At 33.1% G+C, this 26076-nt stretch overlaps 1 protein-coding gene across 7 annotated transcripts in view; it reads right to left on the bottom strand.

Annotated features, from left to right (window-relative positions):
• LOC114576766 (cysteine-rich venom protein-like) overlaps positions 1-26076 on the bottom strand; it is a 94578-nt gene that overhangs the window by 50238 nt on the left and 18264 nt on the right. For 2 of the 7 annotated variants that reach the window (XM_062072838.1, XM_062072834.1), the window contains exon 2: positions 19950-20006. The exons of the other annotated variants lie outside the window; for them this stretch is intronic. The gene's annotated coding sequence lies outside the window, so the exon portion shown is untranslated. The remainder of the gene's footprint in view (positions 1-19949; positions 20007-26076) is intronic. 7 annotated transcript variants of the gene reach the window in all.

Raw genomic sequence — 26076 nt, 5'->3', positions numbered from 1 at the left:
GTTAAGTGTGTTAAACTCTTCCAAGTACAAAAATACACTCCCTTTTCGTTGGAGCAGCGGTGAACTTATTCTATGAGAATCCTATATAATATAAGAATAATAATAATTCAAGAAAAAGTGTTGCATCAATATTAATATAATTTTCGAAATTTACAATTTTTAATTTATAAGAACGATTGATTATCCACGCATTTAATTATCGAACAATGATCTCTGAAGATTTATCCCAATAGTAAGTGTGTTAAACTCTTCCAAGTACAAAAATACATTCCCTTTTCGTCGGCTATTCTAGGCTATTCTAGGAAAACCCTGTAGAATATATAATTTAAGAATAATAATAATTCAAGAAAAAGTGTTGCATCGTAGTCAATATTGATATAATTTTCGAAATTTAGAATTTTTAATTTATAAGAACGATTAATTATTAATTATTCAATTATTTAATTATCTTATTATTATGGCTCGATACGTGGATCGAACAATGGTCTCTGAAGATTTAATAGAAGATTTGTGTCAAACTCTTTCAAATACAAAAATACATCCTCGTTGGAGCAATAGTGAAACTATTTTAAGAGAACCCTGTGGAACCAGCGATAATTTAAGAAAAAGTATCGTAGCCAGTGTTGATGTAATTTTCGAAATTTAGAATTTTTAATTTATAAGAACGATCGATTATCCACGCATTTAATTATCGAACAATGAAGATTTATCCCAATAGTTGCGTTAAACTCTTTCGAATACAAAAATACATCTTTTTGGTGAAGCTATTCTAGGAGAATCCTGTAGAACGAGCGAATGTGTTGATGTAATTTTTGAATTTAGAATTTTTAATTTATCAGAATGATTAATTATCTAGCTCGTCTCGAAAAATTAATTAATTCTAAAACGTGTATCGATTTTCGAAGATTTGTATAATAACGTGTGTGTAACCATGATTTATTTTAAAGAATTTCCCGGTAAAATATCCCGGATCCACTTCGGTCTTACAACCACTCCAATTTGCAATCCGAATTATATCCTTCCAGGTGAGAGTGCTTGAAAACGTTATTCAGCCTGCATAGAAATCGGCGATCCTTGATATCTCGTATAAATTCATCTCATCTCGTACAGTGCTCTTAAACTTCCAACCACTTAAGTATAATAATTTTTTCTCTTTTTTTTATTTCCACGAATATTTTCGATATTTTAATGGGGATATCCCGTTTCATCAAGAAGATCGAACAATCGTTTACAGTCGTAGAGTGAAGAAAGAGCGATTAATTTTTTTTCTCTCTCTCTCCATTCCCATCACGATTTCATCACGAAAGCTACACCACGTAAGATTCTCTTCGAATTATCGAACACCTCTATTTCTCTTTCTCTTTTTCTCTCTTTCTCTTTTTCTTTGAATAGTAATTTATACGAAATACGAATAAAAATTCGTAGAATTACTTCCAGCAGGATACAATAAAAATATTAATCTATTTATACGTTATGTTCCTGATTTTTTCAAAGAACAAAAAAGAAATAAGATATGAAAGTATCAATAATTTCATTCGGTAATAAACGAGAAATATTCCTGATTCCTTTTTTAAACGAATTTGACGACTCGACGTGAAACATGGTATTTCAACCACGTAAAACTCTTACTTAATAATTTTACTCGATCTAATTTTTAAAAAGTATTATCGACGTTAAATGTCTTATTTCAACTCTTTTCGGAAAAAAATCCACCTCCATCCATTTTTAAAGGGGTTCTCGATGGAAACATCCATCTGGAAAGAGGAAGCGTGCCGAGAACCGGAAGTCTTCCGTCGCCCCCTTCGATGGAAATGAAGCGGGCGATCGATGGATCGAGAGGGCCGCTAGCAGCCGGTTCCGCGCTAGTTTGTTAAAAATAATGGCCCCGTTGAAAAATTGCTTGGAAGCGAGATCACAGCCTCGCTCCGTTCGCGGGACAATTTCGAGGCGAGGATGAATCCTCCCGTTATCTCTCGACGAACAACGTTCCAAAGATGGGGGAAATCACTTTCAGAAATTTCCACCTTTTTTCGAATTTATTGAAAACTCGTTTCACGGGACAGAATTATTATATTGGACAATCATTCGTTAAACTCTGCTCGCTCGACGCGCTTCCAGGCCTCGTTTTTGAGCGCTCTAGAAAAAAATATACCACGCTTATGTGCACTAAAGTTTATTCTTATATTACCATATATATTACTACACATTTCTATTTATTATGTAGGCTTATTCGTTACATAAATAAAATTAAATGTTATGATATGTGATGAAGCATTTTCCTTTGTGCAATGGTTTTACTCCTTTCTCCATTCGACGAATAGATTTTACATTTTTTCGTAGGGGATTTCTTCTTTTCCCGTTCGAGTGTTTTTAATTTCTCGAAAGAAACGAGATATCAACCACAAAGTTCGGTTTGCCGTGCACGAGATATCTCGTACGCAAAGCGTTGTTTCGTTCTTGAAGGCGTGAAGTTCGTTGCACGAGTTGCTCTATCTTCGAGTTCTACTATTGAGAAAATAATCTCTTCGATTCTCGCGTTCGTTGAGGGATCGTATGAATGGTTTCCGCGTTTGTAGAAAATTTGCAGAGCGCGCGAGGAATAGTATTGATTTAAGAAGCGAGATAAATTTCTACTCGAGCTCCCTTAATCCTCCGATTATCGAAGAAGAAGGGAAAAAGAAAAAAGAAAAAATGAAAGCACATGCGAATTCATCATTCCTCGATGAATTGATTTCGCAAAATCGTCTTGGATCGTTAAAATTTCGTTATTACTCGACGAAATCCCTCTATGAAACCAATCTCAACTAAATCAAACTTACTTCATTACCCAGCTTCCATATCCTTTCGGTATCGGGTTACCGAAATCTGAGATCCGTCAGGAAGATCAAAATCTACTGGCAGCTTGCAATCATCATCGAGAACGAGAGAGCTCAAAGGAGCGACAAGGATCGATCAATCGGATTGCCTTTTGCATCCGTTCTTTGTCCAATCAGCTTCCACCAATTTTTCCCCTCAATTTGACCCTCCGAATTTCACACGTTGCATATGAGACGACGTTTTATTATTGTTTTTCTTCCTCGTTTATTTATTTTTTACGAGTATTTTTATGATTCGATGCTTGATTTTTCTTCGCTATGATAAAATTCCATTACTATAAAAAATATTGCAGCAATTTTTATTATTTTCATTTATTCGAGAGTTTATAATCCGATACATGAATCACGATAGAAGATTCATTCACAACGATATTCTTCCTTCAGTGTCCTTAATTCGTTAATTTCATCGAATCAATTGAATGAATTACTCGATAAATAACAAAAAAATATAGAATGGAGTAATAAAGAAAAATTCAGAATGAATATTGGTTTTCAATACTTACTTGTTAGATGAAATCCTTGTTCATCCTTTTCACAATTTCTCAGAAAATCTATTAACCATTCGCCATAAAATAGACGATCCCTGAGACTCGTATATTCGTCCCAGCCGCGTTAAAAACGAAAAATTCTTCGGTCGATTATTATTCTCTCGCTTGTCTTGTTTCATTTCGTCGATAATTTAAAGCACGAAAGTAAAACAAATTTTTCACGAGATTAATATTTGTACGCAACTTTCGAATAATCATCCATCCCTTGCCATCCAGTTTAATTTCGTTTGATCACTTCGAGGTGCGTGGTCGAGGTTCGAAAACGTGGTCGGAATTTCCGCGAAAAATTAGAAGAGAAACGGTTCGCGGAGATTCTCGAATTTAAATTCCTTTTTCCCCCTCTCTTTCTTTTTTTCTTTCCTCTCCTCGGTTAATTTTCTTTTTTTTTTTTTTCCTTTTCGCAATGAAAATTTCGTAAAAGTGCTCGTTCTCGATTACTGCTGTTTTTTTTCCCCTTTTTTTCCTGTGGTTGATTCAAAAGAGATCACAAGCGTGGTGAGTTATTTTACTGCAACTGTATCGATGAGAATAATAATATCCATGATTTTTATTATAAATGGTCGAGTTTGATCTCGTTGAATGCTTCTTTTGATCAATGAGATGTGTACAAAGTACAAATAATGATGTTTTATTAACTCGGTTGTAAATTCCTTTAGATTTATAAAATGATCGTTGAGTTTGTACGTGTAAAAGTATCATATCTTGTATATTTATGCGTGAATTGATGTGTGTTTCACTGAACGCGATCGTTGTTTCTATTCCGTTTCGTTTGTTTCCATTTTTGAGCTTGCAATAGCGAGCTCAGCACAGTGGAACAAAGGCACAACCCATATCTACATAATACTTTTCGTTCCTATTTTATTAAATATATTCTTTCTTACTGTTTGTACCTTTGATAAATTTCACAATCTATAACAATGATTCGCCACTTTTATCACTTTTGTCGTACGTAAAATCCAAAAAAAAGAATAATATCCAACCATCCCTTCGATATTTTGTATAAATATCCATAAACTCATTCTTCTTTCTTCTGTCTCTCTATGCAACAATTCAGAGGCAAGAAATTTTACCATCCCCTGGTACAGCATCAATTAGACCAAACAATCCCAACAAAAGAGGGGGGAGAAAAAAAGCTAACTTGCCTCTTACTTCGTACAGAATCACCCATCACCGCACGCTACCAATTACCAGACCCCCTACATTACAACACGCATCTTCCTCCCCCCGTAAAAGTTATTAGATCGTACGAGAGCGTGCTTTATATCCGCCATTTTTTCCAACACCATCGAGATCCCATTTCTCTCCCTCCGAACGTGAAACGTCGTAATAACATCGACGCGGTAGAAATTTACATTTGGATACGTTAATCCGCATCGATATCCATTTCTCAACTTTCCATCACACTTTTTAACCTTCCTCGAAACAGGAATTAATGATCCACTCGTTGATGAAATTCTATCGATTTTAATAACGCCCTCTTTGTTCAAGTCCTTCCATTCCCGAGCCTCGTTTCTTCGGCAAGAGAGATGTCCCCCTTTGGTAATTAAAAAGATATGTATCTCTGGATCTTCTTGTGCAGTGGACAGGGGATGAACTTGGCGACTTTCGAAACGGATTTTAATTAGGGCGCGTGATTGGAATTGTGCTCAGGCGAGCTTTTAATCAGACGTGATTTAGATGTTTCGTACGGGTTAATTGAACAACGGTGGATGGGTTAATTCGTGGTTTAAGGGATAAATTTTTGAATAGTTTCTTTTCTTCGAAGTAGAAGAAAGAAGTGGTTGCGGAAAAATGATGTTTTGGAAATTTTCTTTATGTATTGGATTGTTTTAGAATCTGAATATATCTTATATATGAAATATATAATGTAATATTTTAATATCGGAATCTTTATCTATTCGGAACATATTTTTTGCGAAACAATTTTAACTCAAGTATTTGAAAAATATTGTTTTTAATATCGATGAAAGGACTAATTTCTTGAAAATGTAACTTTTCATTATTATTAATTGATCAATTTTTTGCGAGCAACATATATTTCTCAGCTCGTAGTTACATACCGAATAACAAACTCACATAACCTAACTAAACAACCTAAGTATTTGAAAAATATTGTTTTTAATATCGATGAAAGGACTAATTTTTTGAAAATGTAACTTTTCATTATTATTAATTGATCAATTTTTTGCGAGCAACATATATTTCTCAGCTCGTGGTTACATACCGAATAACAAATTCAACCTATAACCTAACCTATCACTTTTAAAAATCCAAAGAAATGAAAATGACGAACAACAAATAAAAAAAAAGTATACAACATTAGCCAATATAAAGAAAGGAAAAAAGAAAAGAAAAGAATCGCGTGCTCGTTTAACACGATCCCGTTTCTGATGGTGAAATAATACCATACGCGTTTTGAAAAATCGTTCTGCCTTTCGATGCATCGCGTCATTTACACGTGTGAACGCGTCCAGGTTCCCAGTCAATTAAACTCGGCGAAATTTAACTGTTGCACGGAAAATTTAATGCAATCGTATCGGTCAGGATGTTTTCCACGCGATATATATATGTATATGTATGTGTGTGTGTGTACGCGCGGAAAACTTTTATTTTACGCCGATTGTTTTCCCAATTCGCGTATTCCCAAACATTCGAATCCCTGCTTTTTTCTCGCGATCAATTACATCCCGTTATCAGCCGTTAACGAGTCGCGTCGCCGTTAGTTCTCGAGAGGTTATTCGTTCGAAAAATCATTCGCTCGATCAGCATCGTGCGAATTCGAAATTGGCGCGAATATTTGAATTGTGAATAGCGAAATAATAGAACGTTTAGATTTAATACTTAATTGTCACGATAAAGATCGAATTATCGATGGATATATATTCTTTAAACTGAGACGATGTGAATGTATGTTAATTTTTTTTTTATTCGACGAGTAAAAAGTGAATCAAATTTTTTAGTTGGAAGACTCGACGAATAACCATATCAACAATTTCTAAGCAGAATTTTGATTTTATTTGCAATCGAGCCACGTATTAATTCATAACAGAAAATCTGTTCGTATGTAAAAATAGTTAAGATAACTTCAGACGTAAATATCGAAAGGAAATTTCAATGGAAAATTCTTTTACAAATTCCTTTCGAGATATGTGGAAAAAATAAAATTCTGTGGTTCCTGGGAAACATGAACAAATTCACATCGAATTCACGCGCGTTTACGTATTTCTGCAACGTGGAACTACTGGAACGTTGATACCGTGAATGAAAATCAATTGTAAATTTCTGCATGGGCCGGCTCTCGAAATTGGTGAAATTGGTTAACCTTGGTCGGTTCACTTGTTATTGCCTATAGTCTGGCTAGTTAACCGAGCGAAACAATCAATAGACCGATTCGGTTAACCGGTGAGTAAAGTTAACCGAGTCGGTTAAGGCACCGATATGCCGTCTCTGGAACAACCTAGCCGCCAAGTTATTCCCCGAAATGAGCCGATTGTACGGCAAATTGGAAACGGATACGGCCGATAAATCGTTGCTTGTAACGACGTCCCCGAGAACTTGACGATAATTGTTCCGCTCGTCGTTGTCCCATCTTTTGAATAAAAATATAAACAGAGCTTTCTGTTTTCGGCGAGGATAATGAAAAATATTCGTGTTTTCCATCTTAATTTGTTTGGTAAAAAGAAAAATGGTAAAATAGAGGATTCGAAATTATTATTATTATCCTACGTTTTGAAGAAGTATAATTGAGATAAAGAAAAGTTGTTTCGATTATTGTCACTCTTAAATATTGTATATTTTAAAGATTGCGATAAAGGAAAATATCCTGATCATTCTTAAATAAATATATGTAGAGTGGTAATTCTAATTATCGTTATTTTGTATCTTGAATAGAAATACGTAGAGTGGTAGTTGTTTGATAAAAGTTGTAAGAGAATATTCCAATTATTCTGAAGAAGGTGAGTAATCGGGATAAAGAAAAGTTATTTCAATTATTGTTACTCTTAAATAAAAATATATAAACTAGTTGTTCGATACGAATTGTAACGAAAGATGATACTTTGATTATTATTCCAAAGATTACGATAAAGAAAAATATTCCGATTATTGTATACCTTTATTCGATGCATCGATTTGATTTTCAGTTAAATTTAATAATCGAACTTGCTTGAATATTCTTTGAAAATTAATTATCAACGAGCAATAATAATAAAAAAAATAAATGAAAATTCAATTTGTCATCGTATAAAGCAATTCGTTAATTACGTTAACCACACGTGCATGGCATCACATCGATTACAATTATATTATTTAATACTTAACTATATATCGCTAATAAATTCCATTAAATAATTAATTACATCTATAATTACACCAGAAGGGATGCAATAAACGTGTGCAATTTCCCTTTCTAGGGAATCATCCGGAAGAGATGAATCTCTATTGAAATACTTGTTCAAAACCAATATCGTGGAGGCTTTAAAAATATTTATATAAGATCAATCCACGATGACGAACGTCTATCCATCATTTTCCATAGAGTCAGTTTCCACTCCACTCGGATACTTCAACTTTCTCATCGAGTGAGAGATACTCGAAAACTTGGCTCTCAAGTGAACGTGAGAAACTCGGTTCGAATCCTTGAAGGAGCTGGCTGGACATTTAGTATCCTAAAAAACTTTCCTCTCTCTCTCTCTCTCTCTCAAACGCTTTCAAATACGCGCAAGTGTATTTCTCGCGAAAGAAGTTTCCACTCTTCTTTCCGTATTCACCTCGCTTCTTTCGCTTTCGAATTAAATTCCACCTGGAGAAAGATACACCTGCGCGGATTTATCGTTCGTAAAAATGTCAAAGGTAATCAAAAGCAGGGAAATCTGATTTTTCCAATTTCTCGATAATAAGCGTTCCCTCTAAAAAAAATTGAGAATCGTTCCTCCTCTTTTTATTTCTCTCTTTTCTCTTCTTCTCCTTTTTCTAGGAGGATATTTTATCAAAAATATGTATATAAGTCAGATTTTGTAAGAAAAAAAAAAGCACTCCTTCCAAAGTATTTCATACTCGTGTTTGTATTTTAAATCGAGGGAGACTTTCCACCGATGATCTTGGCGAACGTGCACGTTGTTAATTGAATCAGCCACCCTTAGTCGAATTAACTTTGCAGTGCGTGTTGGTGAAAACAATTTTAGGATAAGCTGACACAAAGTCGTCTACGTGGATATATAGGTCAGCGAAGCAACCTGGTCTAATCGTGTGATAATTGAACCGGATCAAATTTAAGGGATTTAATAAGAAACCAATCACTCTCACAACAAGAATATTACCATCGTTGTATTACGTATTATCATAATGTAATACAATGGCATCGTTATTCGTCCCCTTCGTAATCTATTTTCTTTACGTTGTAAAATTATAACAGATAATTTTATTTTATTATCTCTTAAAAATTATATAAATTATTTAAAAATATCACAATATTATTTATCGGTATAAATTTATCCGAAATTTATTCCAAAATTATTTATCATTTATTTCAAAATTTAAAAAGTTATTCGAAATATTTAAAAATTATTTCGAATAGTGTGAAACATATAACACAGCGATTTTTAAATAATTCCATTTTCAAATTGAAATAGTTTCAATGACGATTCTTTATTGATGTATTAATGTACGAAAAGTGAACTGATACGTAAATGAATAATTTGTACAATTATTTTACAACAGATAGATACTTTTGACGTTTGATATTTTTTAAATGAATCTTATCGCGATTCGATCGAACTTATCTTCTGTCAAATTTCTTGAAAAAACGTTAACAGTTTGACATTTTATTCGTTCCAACAATCCAATTTCTTCTCGATGATGCAAACTTTCTTATCTTTCTTTTTTGAAAATTATATTTACGGATACCAATCGTTCGAACGAAAGTTAATTTTATAAATATTCCTTGATCGTTTGGAGCTGATTCGAAAACAATGGACATCTTTCGGATGATAATTGAGATAATGTCGTTCCCTAAAACGAGAATCCGAATTTCGAAACAACAAAAACGCATAATTCATCCTGTCCCGTCCAATCAACGGAAGAAACTCGGAAACATCTGCATTAACGCGATTACTACACGGCGCTACGCCGCGAAAATTTCATTATTCGAGATAACGAACCCGTTTTAATTGCAGTTTGCTCGATACAAAGAGGGATCAACTCCCCCGTACAATCGGTCTCTGCAACAATTTCCTCCTGGGATAAATTCTCGAGAAATTGAAAGTGGAATTACGAATCTTCTTCTCGAAATTTAGAATCATCGGTTTTCAGGAGAAGAGGAGAAAAATAAACTCGAGTTAAGAAGAAGGTTTTGAAACAAAGGATGCGTTAAACCTATTGTTGGTCAATCGTTTGTGAACATTTAAATCGTGTTCAGCTTTTAATTTAAATAAATAAGAAATTGAGGTCGGCGTCCAAAGACAATGATTTCTAGTCCTGAATGATTTCTTAGAATTCTTGTTTGTGTTTGATGAACTGTTCTTCCAAAAACGCGATTGATTGGCCATTTCGAAAGCTTCGAAAAATGTCACCTAAGGATCACGCAAGATTTGGAATTTCTTGGAAGGGTCGCGATATTTCTTCCAGAGAAAGTGCCATTGGTTGTTTGATAAATTCAGAGAAAATATCGAAACCACTTTCTATCGAACGTTAAAAATAATAGAACAGGAAAGACGCATTGAGCTAACCTTTCAAGAATAATTCAGAAATAATCATCCCTTACGATGCTGCTATAAATCTTAGACAAAGATTTTTTAAATTTTCCCAACTTTATTTATTGCATTAATTTGGATACTGAGAATTTTCAATAATATTATACCAGCGTCACAATTGAAAAATGGCGTGAATTTCTGTGAAGTCAATTTTTGAAAATGCTCGATTTGGAAAAAAAACGAGAAAGAAAGGCATTCTTTCGAGAATTTAATTTCGAACATTAAAAGAGAAAGGGAATTTTTGTACATCAAAATATAAAATTTCCAAAATCGCAAGAATAAAAAAGGGGAGAAACGAAGAGAGAAAGAAGAAAACTAATCTCTGTTTCGATGATCGTTCGAAGAAAAGACCAAGACCTGTTTATTGGGATATTGCGTCACAATTCTGAGAAATCAATTTTCGAAAATTGTTCGAATTGGAGACCGAGAAAAAAAGGCGAGAATTTAATTTCGAACATTAAAAGAAAAAAGGAACTTTGTACATGAAAATGTAAAATTTCGAAAATCACGAGGAAAGGAAAAAGAGAGGAAGGAGAAAACTAATCTCGGTTTCGATGATTGTTCGAACAGAGAGACCAAGATCTGTTTATTTGGCTGGATATTAAAGCGGCGCGAGTTACCAAGCTTGCTTTAATTAAAAGTACATTCCTCGAGAGATCGAGTTCCGTTTCCAAGTTTGCCGAGTTCCGGTAACTCTTTGCTCGGCCCTTCTCTTTTCTGATCATGGCTGGCTTCAAGGGGCTTGGTTAGCTGGTCAATTAGAATTTTTTAAAAGAGAGGGAGAAGAGTTGGAGGCGTGATTTCACCATGGTTGAAAAAAATAATCTTGACGGCGGTTGAAAAGATTAATTTCGAGTTTTTATTGCGCGTTAATATCGAGAGTTTTAACCATCGGAACTGGAGAACTAATTAACCCGCCTTTGTGAAAACGAAAATCGTTCCTTTTCGAAACGCTTCAACAATTTTTTTACGGGGAAAATTTGTTATTCGAATTAGAAAATATTCGCAATTATATGATGTATAAAAATGTATCTCGAACGAAAGTTAAATTAGCAATAAGATATTGTTGTTAATTGATCATCTTCCAATGGTGATTTAATTTTTTTTTTTTTTTTGATATGTGAATTTTTCATTTTCTACGAAGATTTTAATTTTGTGTTGAGTTTATACACGTAAAGATGCGAGTCGTATTGGGCGTCATTGAGCGCTGTTTCGAATTCCGTTTTGTTTATTTCCCCTTTTCGAACCGTGCGACACGAGCTCGGCGTAGTAGAACAAAGGCATCGGCACGATCCACATCTATACAACATAGTTCGTTCCTATTTCCTTTATTAAATATTCTATTTTAATTTCTTGTTTTATTGCGCATTCTTTATTTCGATCGAATCATTTCATAACCTGTTTTTTATTATTTGTTTTTTATTATTGCGTAAAAATTATCGTGCGATATTAAATGCATGGTGTTTCAAGGAATCTGTTTTTTAAATTATCTTAAAAAAATTTAATCTCTCTCGTTCTCAATTTTTCTTTCATCAACAATTTAGTAAATATTCTCTTTAATGATTCTTGATAAATTTTTAATCGAATAATGTATTGATATAATATATTATATGCATATATATATATAATCAGGCATTCTTCGACATAAATTAAAATAAAAACGTTATCAACATAAATTAAAAAAATAAATTAAATAATTTATCGAAATTTTCTTCGACTATAATATTATTTGAAAAAAGAAATTTGAATATTTTATTAGAAATTAATTGCTAAATATTGTAAATTCTTTTACAAGTCACAAATGTAAAATTGGATGTTCATATAAATTTTTATATTTTTGCGAATAAAAACTAAAGAAATGAAAATTACGCAAATGAAGATTTGTTTCGTCCTCGAAATATTACAATGAATACTTTGAATATTTTGCATAATTTTGCATATTATGTTCACATTTCTGGTTATATATTTTTGCACATTTAAATTCCTCGTAAATGCATAAAATGCCCTCGAGTTATTATTATAAAATCTGGTCCTTTTATTATCATGAAATCTGGATTTTGCGACTTTTTCGCTCTTATGTAGATTAATTCCATCACGACGATGTACATCATTTTTTACAACATGACTTTTTTTTACAAAGATAGTAATCATTTTTAATTCGTAGAAGATAAAAAATTTTAATTCCAAATTTTTATTCCCAATTTTTTTTCTCTCTCTCTTTTTTCATTCCATTTTTAAAGAAAAAGCGATATTGCTTTCGATATATTCCCATTATGTTAAAATAATATAATATTTCCATCATCCACAAGATTATTATTTTATCTCATTATAATTAAACCGAGTACCTTTCAACTTTCGTAATGATACAAGTTATCCAATGTTATCGATAACTTGGATAAGGGTGAACTTGGATAAAATCCAAGTACGGAAGAAAAACTTTCTTTAATCGAATCAACGTATCTTAAGCTTTGTTATCAAAGGCGTATCAAAATGAAACGAACGATCGAACTGTAATTGGTATTTATACCAAATATACCAAAAAGAAATTTAATTTTCGAAACATAAATGATTAAAAATTTAAAATCGTTTCGTAAAAATTGAATTTTTCAATTTTTACGAAAAGGGAAGAACAGATAAAATAGAATATTTTACACGAATTTATTTTTACACGAAAAATCGAATTCGAATTTATTTTTATACGAGAGAATCAACCTTTGCCTGGCTATACCATATATTCCATCGCTTTTTGAATATTTAATAGAGAACACTGTAGAGTTCCTATGCTACACGAATATTCATTGTTTTCAGAACATTTAAATATCAAACCCTCGTGAAACTACATTGTGAATATCGATGCACAAAAGTAGAATCGAAAAGGTCTGTATTGAAAAATCAATGTAACATTAGCGATGTGATTTCTTATGCAAACAACGAATATTTCCACCGTACATAAAATTATGCGTATCGTACGCGTTCATTATCTCACTCGGTCGAAATTTTCGAATTAAATTATATATTTAATGAAGATCCTAACATCAAGATAAATAGAATTAAATAAATTATATTAAAATTCTCGAGCCTCTCTTTTTATCGCAAATTATTACGATTAATATTCAATGCGAAATTAATTTCCATTGCGATTTTAATAACGAAATAAATATCAATCGAGATAGACATATTACGTCATAAATTAAATTTTATCTTAAAACAAATCCATTTATACTTTCCTCAAATTATATCCGCATTCTGAATATTAAACTAATATTACGAATCATAATATTTGTTCCAAGGAAAATTAATTCCGAGCAAAAATAAATCCGACAAAATGCGATATCGTAAAAATCAATATCCAAAATATTATAAATAATATCGTACAACATAAGTCGAGATTCGATTATAAAAATTAAATCATCTTGAAGATGTACGAAATTCTAATGCCACGAATCAAATCTCACGAGGCGAAAATTAAATATCGCGCGAAATCGCGTGTCCAGACATCCGGTCGAGATCACTTTTTTTTCTTCTTCATCCATTCCTTCGCTTTAAATTCATTTCGCGCAAACGTACGTGCACACACACGCACACATATATATATATAATTCATTCGAAACAATTTTGCTCCAACTCGGCAAAAGGTCGCCAGAATTCGCAATCGAATCTACGTATGGTCATCTCGGGCGAAGTCAGTTTTATTCGTTGCAGAAATTCCACGATGGCTACTCGTGGCAATCAATACAACGCGAAATTTAATCTCGACCCACCTGGCACAGCCTAAATATCCTAAATTCTGTTGTCCCCATGGGTATTCCCCTCACGGAGAGACACGAGAAAGAAAAATGGCCGACGTGTATATTTCTTTCCTTTCCTCTTCTTTCTTCTCTCTTTTTCATTCGTTTCAAAGGAATAAGGAGTCGAGTTTATCAAGGGTCGTTCAAAAAATTTATCAAGAGATCGTAATTGTATAATTATGTTTAATTAAACGTCGATCTTGATTTTCTTTGCTCTATTTTTTTTTCCTTTTATTTATTTCTTTTTTCTTTCCTTTTTTTCTTGAAATCTTTTAAACGAAGAGATTACTCGGGATAGGAGTCGATTACTACGTGTATCCTTTTGCGCTTTTTCGGCTTTATTTTTAGATGCTTGGAATATTATAAGGTTTCAAATGAAATTTTCCATCGGAACTCGAATGGAGTAAAAAATTTATACGAGTAATTTTTTTATAGAGAGTTTCAGTTGAAATTTCCTTTTAAATTTTTTTGATGTAAATTTGATTTTGTTAGAAAAGATTCGAAAATTTAATTAAATTGCATTTGCACAACATTATTATAGATATTGTTATAGAAAATGAAGATATGTACAATACTTTCTGTGTACGAACGATACACGAATGCAATAATTTTATAAAATATTACAACTTTATCATTTCATCTTGGAAAAATTAAAAAAAAAATCACAAATTTTAATATTTATTAATCTTAATTATTGCAATTTTTATTAATGAACTCCCATATCTGTAAAAATTAAACAGAAAAGATAAAATTTAAATTTATACTAAATTTGTATTTCCACGCAAGAAAATTTGAAAGTTCGTCGAATCTCTCTCCCGTTAAACCTAAAATAATCCCAGGAAAATTTGCTTAATTGAAAAACAGAACGAGATGCGAAAGCAGGGAAAGAAGAATGGGTCGATGGACGAGAGGAAGCAAGAAGAAACCAGCCCTACGAAATTTAATTCTACCGAGGCCTGCTTCCCATGAGAATACACCCACAATTATTTATAATCCCGAGGCCACAGATTTATCTTAGGTTATGTCGTACCTGTCGCCATCTTTAACTCGCTCGAGCACAAGGTGCCCGCGATTTTTCAACTTTCTCGACTTTTATAATACCTCACCGATCTCATTGTTCCACGTTTTTCCCTTCTTCTTCTTCGTCTTCTTTTTCTTCTCCTTTTTTCCATTTTTTTTCCTTTTTTTTTTTTTTTCATCTTTCGAAACGATGCTGTTAAAAAATTCACGGGAGTATTCACACTTGTACGTGCATTCTCGATACCTTGTGTATAGTTTTCTCAGTTTCTTGGGAATTTATTGGAGCCAGGTTTTTGTTTGATTTATACTAGAATTTATTTGCTACGTGACTGTCCTTTGAGGTTTGATAAAATATTAGATAGTTATAAGGTGGGTTTATCTCTGTAAGTGAAATGTGTTCGTGATGTATATTGTTGTATAGAAATGGATCGTACGAAATTTTGAAAAGTGTCGAGAAAAATTTCGATGTTTTTGTGATTCGATCTACTGAAGAAATTTTTTAAATTTATGATATTTATCTTTTTTTTTTTAAGAGTATCTGTTTTTTCTGCAATTAAATTTTCGATCAGCAACGATATCTCTAAATTAATGTTAAATTTATCCTAATACACGTGTGATAATATTCACATAGCAAAAAGAAATATTTGTCTCGTTTTAAAAATTCTGGACAATTTCTCTTTTCATTCCTTTATTCATAAAAATTGTAAAGATTATGATCGAGAGAAAGAATTTTCTTAAATTATCGGGATTTCCGTTTTAATACCGATTCTTCTGTGCGATATGCGTAATACGAAGCGAACAAAGGTTTTTAAAATTTTACTTCAGCTACTGAATTTTTCCACTGTTAAACATTTTTCTTTAATCTCGTGATGTAACTGCGAAGAATACGGCTACGAACAAGTATTTTCAACATCTCTTTTGTTATTCCATATGTATGCAAACTTACAAACAATAGGATAAAAAAAGAAAATAGCAAAATATTTTAATTTTAAGTTGAGCTAATTTGTTGCATTTTATATTTACGATTTTAATTAATTAATTATTCCTATCAATATTTGGTATTATAAATCTATATTTTTCATTCTAAGAAAGCAAAAAAAAATCGCAGAAGAAACATCATCGGTGGAGAATTCTCGTTAAAAACTTTTCTCCATTCAACGCTCGAAATATAGAGAATCGTGCTTTTTGATAAATTCCACGATTAAGAAGGTTGGAAAAACTAAAACCAAGAATCAATTTTTCTTTTATATCCGCCTTATCTCCTCCCCTTACTTATCTCAGAAGCTTCAGCAAAAGTATTATATCTCGCATCGTCTCTTTTCCGATTAATAATCCAATCCTTAAGAAAGATTTTCCTTCGCTTTTCCTCCTCGATCGAGCTATTAAATATTGAACTTTTAATTGTTGCAAGTTTGTCGAACTTCAACCACGTCGCAAAGGATTGACCCAGATTCGAGACTCTCGAGATATTAATTGAAAAATTTTGCGTTAATATTTTTTTTTAATTAATTGTTCAAAATCCTTGCTTTTTAAGCAAGAAAGTCTTAGATCTCGTTGTAAAATTTTTAATCGAATTCTTTTTTCATTCGACGAATATTCCTTAGCACGATTTAATCTTCTCCTTCCCAATCAATTGCAATCCTTGGATCAATTCAATACAACCTCGCTCGAAGAATAAAATTTAAATTCAAAAATATATCATCGCTGCTATTTTTTTCTTTCTTTTTTTTTTATTAATCGTACACACCGCGCATTTAACTTAGCAGGATTAAACTTGCGTGTAAAGGAGGAGAAAACACGATAATATCCTTACTTCGTTCTTCGTCCTCTTTATCGTAATGGAACGTTGATTTTTCCACGTAGGGAAGTAAACAAGAAATCACGGAACGAAACTGCGGGGAAAATAGGAAAAGACGGTGGAAGCTCGATGTCGTTACGTCGGAGAACAACCCTCCTCTGAGATATATTTTTACGAAGGGGCCACGTTGTGAAAGGTGTGGAGTAGCGTGAAACATTTTAAGCCAAATAATTTCGTTGCATCGTGTTCTAATTCGTGGGCGAGAAAGAGATTCCAACTTCGCTTCAACCGTAAACATCCGACAATAAAACTTCCCAAACATTGGAAAACTGCAGCAAAAATACTCGAAAAAATTGTTTACACGTTCGCAACAAGTTACTCGCAAATGATTCAATTTTAATTTACGGATTTATTCTTTTTTTTTTTCTTCTTCTTAAGTAATATAAATATTTGTATTTTAAGAACATTTTGAGAATATTCATAAAATATTGATACCTTTAGAGGCAAGATTCGTTTCTGCAGAGTCACCCTGTATATGTGATAATAAAATGAAAAAAATGACGTGGCATTATGAAGCGGAATAGGTGGCTACGTTGAATGCAATTGCTTGCTCATTTATCAGAATCAAGCTTCTATTACCATCGGTAGTTTATCAAAATCAAAATCGATGAAGCTGTATGTATATATATATGTATAAATCGGAATAGAGAGATCCATTTTCATCCATAGAATATATTCAAAATTTATATCATTATAACTTTTGCAATAGTTGTATAAATGAAGATGTAAAATATGTTAATCGCGATACGGAAAATTTGTACTACGAAAATTTCCCCCTTATAAAATAATAATCATCCCTTAGAAACTTTTCCTCGCCCGAATCGTTCGAATTTATACGATATTTAAATATCGCAAAATTTCTTGAGCTTGAAAAATAAATAATCGTCCTTTAGAAGAAAAAGAAAAGAAAAGAAAGAAACGACGGCTTTTTGCCGTGGGGGAGAGAAAAAAAGAAGCACGGATTCGGAGAAACACTGATGCAAACACGCGAAAAAAATGTTTAAGCATCGACCCTTCGTTAATTTCGTCAAATATTTTTTACCGCGGTGGAGGAGAACTCGTGAACCTCGTCGTAACGCCGTTTATTTTTCAAAGCAACATTTTTATTTTTCTTCCACGAGAAAAAGAAAAGGTTGCCGCGTTATGAAGGATGAAAAAAAAGGAGGGGAGAGGGGAGGGGAAAGGAGTTTACACTCGTCGTGTCGATGTGTACTCGCGTGTTGTTGACACAAAGAAAAACGTGGCGAATGAAAAGAAAAAAGAAAATATATATTGCCGTGGTTGTGTGCTCACTTTATGTATATACATATTTATACACACACACACTCTTTTGCGCTTATTTCGTGACACGTGTTCCATGTGGTTGTTTTAAGCTAACGACGTCGTAATGGCAGACTTGGAGCATGGAATGGCGGCGATAAGAATCGGCGCGCTCGATGCTTTTTTTATTTTTTAAATTTAAATCATAATTGTTTCGAAATAACGTTGAAACAACGTTATTTCGAATGTAAACCTTTTCTTCGTTTCTCTCCTCGAATTTGTTGTTGAATTTTTACGGACACGAATACTTATCCGAATACACGGAATTGTTTCGAATTGGTCGAATTTCGATCTCTCTAACTTGGCCGTTTTTTTTAAAAAGTAACGATTTTATAACACAAAATGTTATAAATATCGTAATACGTCTCGCGCGAATTTATAAACGCAAAACTCGATATGCACCAACGTGAAATATACAATATTATGGTATTGTAAGATGGCTTCTATTAGAATCGCGAGCCACGAGAACAATTGTACGTCGCAGTAATGCATTCAGACATTCTCTTGGAATAATCCATCAGGTATTCACCAAGATTGTACGCGTCTTGTCTCGTTGTAGACGTATTCGCGGATAAATTCCCTCGAAATTGTTGCGTTGAAAGTCCTGGCACGTGTAATTCGAACGATTGCAACGAAAAGAGTAGTGTAATTGATTGAAAAAAAGTAATAACAATGAACGAACGAGAATCGAATTCGGATCCGGAAGTATAAAAAAAAATTCGTCGATTTCTTTCTGTCTCATTTTAAATGGAAAGAAAAAAAGGAAGACAACGAAGAAATTCACGAATATGATAAGAAAATTGATCACGGTTGTTCAAGATGGATCGATGGAATATAATCAGGATGAAAAATGAAACAACAACTTTTGCCATTTTTTCCACGTCAAATAAATGTCCAGGACAAACTTCTTCTTCTTCTTCTTCTTCTTTTTCGTTTTGCTGGAACAAGTTCGATCGAATTATACTGAGAAACGGCGAAGAGTTTTAGAATTCGATTGATAAGGTTGAACATTTTCCAGTTTATCGTAATTTTCCAACCAACGACGCTTCCTCATTTTAGAAACATGAAAGTTTCTCTTCTCGTTATCGAGTGGTGGATTATTATCTCTCTGCTAATAAATCTAATCTTTTTATATATATATATATAAAACTTGAAGAAAACGTAACGAAGTTTGTAAATTATATTTCTTATATTGAAAATTTTGAAATTCTTCATTTTGTGCAGAGGAGTAATTCCATCTATTAATTTTTTTTACCATTGTATCATAATTTTCTATTTATATACGGTGTTATTATGTTTAATAGAATGTTTTTAGAAGGATCGAAACAAAAGTTGGCGTATAAAAATTTCGAATGAAATAAATTTATTATTAAGTTTAAACGAGCGATTAAAGTTTACGTTGGATTAACTTCATTTCGTTAATTTTTTCTGCACTCAACTTTATCTTGAGAATCAATCTTCCAAAGCTACTCTACGAAAATATTAACATTGAAATTAATTTATATCTACACTTTACTTAAATGTTTGATAATTAAAAGAAAAATTAATAGGAAATTTGGATAAAGAAATATCTCGTGACGCGTATCTACGTGTCATACCGTATATTACGAAACATGTAGAGAGACGATACGAGACACAGAATCTTAATGTCGCGTCAACGAAATCTAATCTGAACTCCTTCCATCGAAATTACATCGACTGAACAGCTATCACATTTTCTTTTTCTTCTTCTAAAACGGAATAATTATTTCTAAAAATCGATCAATTTACAAGGACAAGGAATTACTTACGAATCGTCCAGTAAGGAAACTCTGGAGACATTTACGCGTTTCGTGCATCCGATCCAACTGTAAGAAAAAAAAGAGAAAAGAAAAGAAAGGAAGCAGAAGAAAAAAAAAGAGAAAGGCTTTGATTATCTTAGTAGTATTAAAGGCTCGTTTTAAATTTGCATAAATCTCTCGTCAATTAGCCACTTGTATCGCGAGAAAGGGGGGGAAAGAAGGAGAAAACCGCAGGAGGGAAACTTGTGATTAATTTCCTTTCGTGCGCCGGGATCGGATGAATTTTAATTTCAACCGCGGCGGTTTATATCGCGGCGTAATTAATTTTAATTAGATCTAAACTTCTGACACGATTCGCTCGATTCACTTTTCGTTACATGAACCTTCCTTCTTCGAAAAGTTTCGTAATTATTTAAATAAGAAAAGATTAATAGGCGAAATATCTTAGAAATTGCAGTCGAAGAAATATATCGATGTTTTTGAAAAGAAAAGGAGAAATTTTATGAGAGATATTTTAAATGCATCGAAGACGCTCCACGTAACGATTTAATTAATTTTGCAATCATTCAGAGGAAAAAAGGAAAAAAGGAAGAAATATCGAAGACACGATAATTTATTAAATTTCACGATATTACAATCGCTTAATTTCCAGCAAAAGAGAAAATTCCAATTCCAAAATATCTTACATACACCTTCATCGAAGACACTTAATTCGTTAAATTTTGCAATCATTCGTAGAGGAAGAAAGAAAAAAATTCCTCGAACACATCGAAGACGCTTGGCACGATAATTTATTAAATTTCGCTGGATTCTCAGCAAAGAAAGAAATTCCAAAATACCTTAAATCCTTCGAAATCGAAGACAATTCATAATAATTCGTTAAATTTTGCAATCATTCGATTTTCATCGAAGAGGGAAAATTCCTTGAAAGAAAAATATCTTGAAACCGCCTTGTTTCGCGATATTTCGATATTTCGGAGGAAAAGAAAAGGACGTAACGCGGCACAACACCGTTAACAACGCCGTTTGCTTTCGAGCTCCCCTCGAATTCGAGCTGATTTATTCGCGGAAATAAAGCGGTGCTTTTCCCGAAAAGAGGGGTGGGGGAAGGGAGGGGTCGTTTGCAAATTCGCGCGTTGGAAGCGCGCTGCAACGTTCTACGAGCTATCCTGGTGGTTGCACGACGAGAATTGTAAAAGGAGGGGCGCTCGCCAACAATATTCATAAAATCGAATGGCCTCGCGTGGAAATGCGAGGCGCAACCGATTCGCACGTTTTTCGCGTCGGGGGAAAGGAAAAGGAGGATAGGAAAAGTGGCCCTGAGAACCTCGAGGATCAACATCCTGCGGGGAATGGGTCTGTGAAAGGCCGCTTCTGATTTTCCAAAAAAGATGGCGTTGAGAAAAATATCACGTATAATCGTAAAAATAAGTTCTGCCGGCAAAAGAATGATTTCTGTTTAAAATTTTGAAGATCCATATACGTGCATTTATATTTAAAGGCAATTGAAAAGATTACTTCTATTCTTGTCGGTGTGTATATCAACAATTCGAAAGAATGTTTAAATTATTTTAAACAACTCGAGGAAGAAAATTGGGGCCTCCTTTTTCCCTCTACACTTTTGCCACGCATCGAGGAGTTAAAAGGAAGAGACATAACTACATAAATATACATTAAATCCCAAACTATCGTCCAATCCGGTTACCGATTTAACTCGTCCATCTCGCTTAACAGGTAAAGTGCATTTATTTGTATCGACAAATATACGTATTCACACGCATACATATATACAGAGTGTAAGAGAGAAACGAGGGAATTTCTGCCAGTACTCGAAATTTCCATCTTTATTTCCTTTTAATTGGAAGCTCCTCGTATTTTCTAGCTCTGGGAACGCGACAGATGCACGCCAATTTACACGCGTGCAACGTAACAGGGAAACAGAGGGACAGCAACGTAACAAGGGAGCCGTCTCCTCCATCTCCCTAAATACGTCCTCGAAAAACTTGCGCCATTTTCCACCGATCACAGGGGGGAGGACAGGGGGGAAAGGGACGTCCCTTTGGCGTTCCATCTTCATTCCCTCGTTCCTCGTGGATAACGAACCGGTGGAACGAGCATGTATGAAAACGAAACAAAGCTTGGCGAAAGAATTTACGAGACGAGATTCGAAATCGTATTTAATCGTGATTTAATACTATTGATGAGTTACGCTCGGATTTGCCTTTGGATGGGAAAATTATAACGTTGGAAATTGATGGATTTATTTTTATTTTAAGATTTAAAGAAAAAAGAAGAAATTTAAAGAATATAATAATTCTTTTTTCTCAGAATTTTTTGCAAGGTAGATATTATTTGTATAATATTGTTGAAATATCGTGTTAATCGTTTGATTATTGAAATCAAAGATTGTCCCAGTTTTTAATTGTATTGAACTTTATTATTGTTCAGATGTTTAGTCTGTTTCTCAGCGCGTTAAAGGATCAACCGAGATGCAAGTTTGGATGTATTTATTAATATGAAATCGATATTCAAAAGTATCGAAAAGAATATTTATGAAAAATGGATTTATTATTTTAAAAATATGGCTTTAATATAATGATCTGCTCTCAAAGTCTAAAGAATATTTTATTTAAAAGAAATAATCAAAATTTCGATTCTCGAAAATAAACGCAAAATTGAATATATTCGTCAACCAAGCAGCTTGTTCGCATTTCAAAAAAATGCAAAATGAAAAGAATAATTTACGAAACGACTTTAACTCGTCAAAATTTTATTTTTAAAATCTATTAATTCCTCGCTCGTTTCGCAAAAATAAATTTCACTTAATTCATTAACCATATATTTTGCATATATACTCTCAAAAAACATTCAAAAATAATAACAATCGAAACTCGCCACAAAATTTCTCGCCATTTCTCTCGAAAATCGGAACGAAAAATCAGATACATATTCGTTCTATTTTAAAAAATTCTAAAAAAAAAAAAGAAAAAAAAGAAATCGAAATAATCAAAATTTCATTCGCCCAATTATAATTTTGCCATGTAGATCGGCAAAAATCGGCAGGTTCCCGCGAAAGTCAATAAAGACGCGCGCGAACAACGAGCAGGGCCGGGGGTGGAGAAGGTCCTTTCGCAACCCCTAACACGAAACCGCACTCCGCCAGCATTTGCGTTTCACCGGGTTGCAGGCGACGCTTTTATGCCATAGGAATCGGCGGCTCTCGCCATCCGCCCCTCGCACACTGATCCAACGATTATTCGATTTATCTCCACTTGTTTTCCCCGCCCAACCATCGCCCTCTCCCTTCCTCGTGTACACAGGCTTGGTGGCCAGATACCAAGTGTTCGTTGCGGCCTCCGAGTTTTTTCCATTTTTTTTTTCTTTTCTTTCTTCTTTTTTTTTAGAGAGAGAAAGAGAGGGGGAGAGGAGAGGGAGGAGAAAGTTTCTCGTCGGTGAGCCGGTAACTATGTTATTTTTGAAGCACGAGCAAAATGGGGCAAGTGTTGCGACGCGATATGTTGTGGTGGAGAAACGTGGTATACGATTTCGTGGGTGTTGTAATTGCGCTTTTAACAGGTGTATCGATGGGTAAAGGTGAAATTTTGAGAATACGGTTCAAACGTTTTTCAACCGTTAATTAATTATCCTCGTTTGTGCTCGAATTGTGATCGAAGCATCCATTAAAGAGATAATTTTCGGAGGTTCGTAACGATTTGGAGAGATGTTTTAGCGAGCGAATTTGTTCGGATTTTTTCATAAATTTGTAGCATTGGTATTTTTATTGGTTTGAAAAAAAGCAATTATCTTTTTCTGGTTTTACGAGTTCGTGTGATAAACCTTTTAATTTTTATGTATATTTAATCAAACTTAAAGAGTGCTTGAATAAAATATCGTTGAATTATTATTCATATTAATATAAATCTTTTACGATAAATATTTAGAATAATTGATAAAAGGCACTTGAAAATAAATTTATTACATCTTCAACGTACTTGGCTAAAAATGTAATATTTCTACGACGTTCAAGATTATATTTATCTCTCGAGGATAAAAGGATATTGACTAAAGGAATAATTATCACGATATGCAATTAAATTAGAATTCGTTGTCGTTCGAATAATTACGAGAGACACGTAATATACGCTTCTCTGTATATAAAAAATTGAAAATTTTACCTACAAAATTTAACTAAATTGATTACGCAAAACGAATTTTAAACTATTGTTGAAATGTTTTTTTTTCTTTTTTTTTTTTTTAATACCCCAAATTCCATTATTATTATCTCGATAAAATTTTAATCCTTCGTTCTATCACAACATCAAATTGCAATATCATTTTATGCAAAATTTTTCGTGATTTTTCTCTCAATTTGTTAAATTCCATTTGTTTTATTACAATTTTAATCTCGATTACATTAAATAACAATTTACAAGTTTCTCGCTTCGTGTTTAACCGTCAAATTATAACGTTTTTTTTAAATTATTACGGGTATTGACGGGAAATAATAATAATAATAATAATCGAAATATTTTTTCGTTTTATTTTATTTTATTTTATTTTAATTCCATTTAAATTTTCCCTTGTCCCCTGTCGAAATCCGTGGAGCGGAAAATTGTACAAGCGGACTTCCGGTGTAATTTTCGAAGAGAGACCCCGGCCAACAACGAGGCGCTTTCGAGTAAAAGGGAAATACAGGGGATGCCGATTATCCGGACAAGTGAGCGAACAAGCCTTAAGCCGATAATACACCGCTGAAAACAATTAAAGGATCGTGTCTGCTATTCTCGAGAACGGATCGAGCATCAAAATTGAATAAACAGTTTAATTGAACGATCAATTTTTCATTCGAAACGAACGCGAATACGTTGATTTAGCACATAAATTTAAATAGATATTCGGGTGGGAAGAGAAAAATTGCAAAATTTCGCGATAAATCGTAATATTAATATAATGTAAATAATTCTGTCGGAAAATATTGGAATGCAAAAATATTGCAAAATCGCAAAAGTTTTTTTATGATTATAATAATTTCATTGGAGAACAAAATAATTTGAATAATTTAAAGTTACAACGCGTTTCATAAAGTTTAAAACATGAAAAAGTTTATGGTTTTGAGAAATAATTCTAATTTTAGAATTAGGAAAACTGTTCGAACGATTTTTTTAAATAATTCCTTTGGAAAACAAAAATAATTTTAACGTGTCGTAGAAGGAATGCGATGGTTAAAATTTTTATAACGTAAAAAATATCGAGAAAAAATCGAATTTTTCAACTACTTCAACGAATCCTCTAGCTTTTGTTAAAATATCTTAGCTACCTCCTGTCCTTTACTTTGGCTTAATGTTCTACACTTGAACCAGTTCTTGTTCAAAAAACACTCTTCCCGATGGTAACCTCTTTTGTAAGCTTGAATCGAAGACAGCGCGAAAAGAAAAGAGACCTCGCCCGAACTTAGAACACCAAGACAAGCACTGTCCATTTATTTTATTTCTAACTCTCTCCATTCTTCTATGGCCATAGCTTTCTGACCATATTCCTTGCCCTCTCCTTGATGTTTCTCTTAAATTTTCTTATTTTCGAAAATATAAAATATAACCTCTTGCCAACCATTTTTCAGTTAAATTAATTTTTCCAATATCAATAAATACAATAAAAAACATCTACTTCGATTCACTTTCTACATTTCTATCTCTTATCGTATTTTAGAAAAATATCAGAAGCGTGAATCAAAATTAAAATATAGATTTAAAATCATTTAACCTATCTTTTTCCAAAGCTGATTCCATAACCTAAAAAACAAGCAAGTTTCCTCGTTAAAAATTAAATCAACGTTTCGATCACAATTACGCGGGATGATATTTCACGTTTAAAGTTCTCTATCTGTAATATAAAATGACTGGTGATAAATATTTTTAATTAAAACGTCATCGTATTCGATCAAATAAAATACTAGGAAACATTCGATACGTTCGTTTGAACGGATAATGTCGAATCGTTGGGGTAAAATGCTCGATCGATAATATCGATATTTTATCGATCGATTCTCGAATTAAAGAAGCGAAAAAACGCAGGTGCGTCGTTGTTTCTCGTCGTAGCGATTGTCACGCGGAAAGAAAGCGCGATGGAAGGAATTTTC

The sequence above is a fragment of the Apis cerana genome, linkage group LG3, assembly GCF_029169275.1.
Source record: "Apis cerana isolate GH-2021 linkage group LG3, AcerK_1.0, whole genome shotgun sequence".
NCBI classification, from domain to species: Eukaryota; Metazoa; Arthropoda; class Insecta; order Hymenoptera; family Apidae; genus Apis; species Apis cerana.
This window is presented reverse-complemented; position numbering and strand designations above follow the sequence as displayed.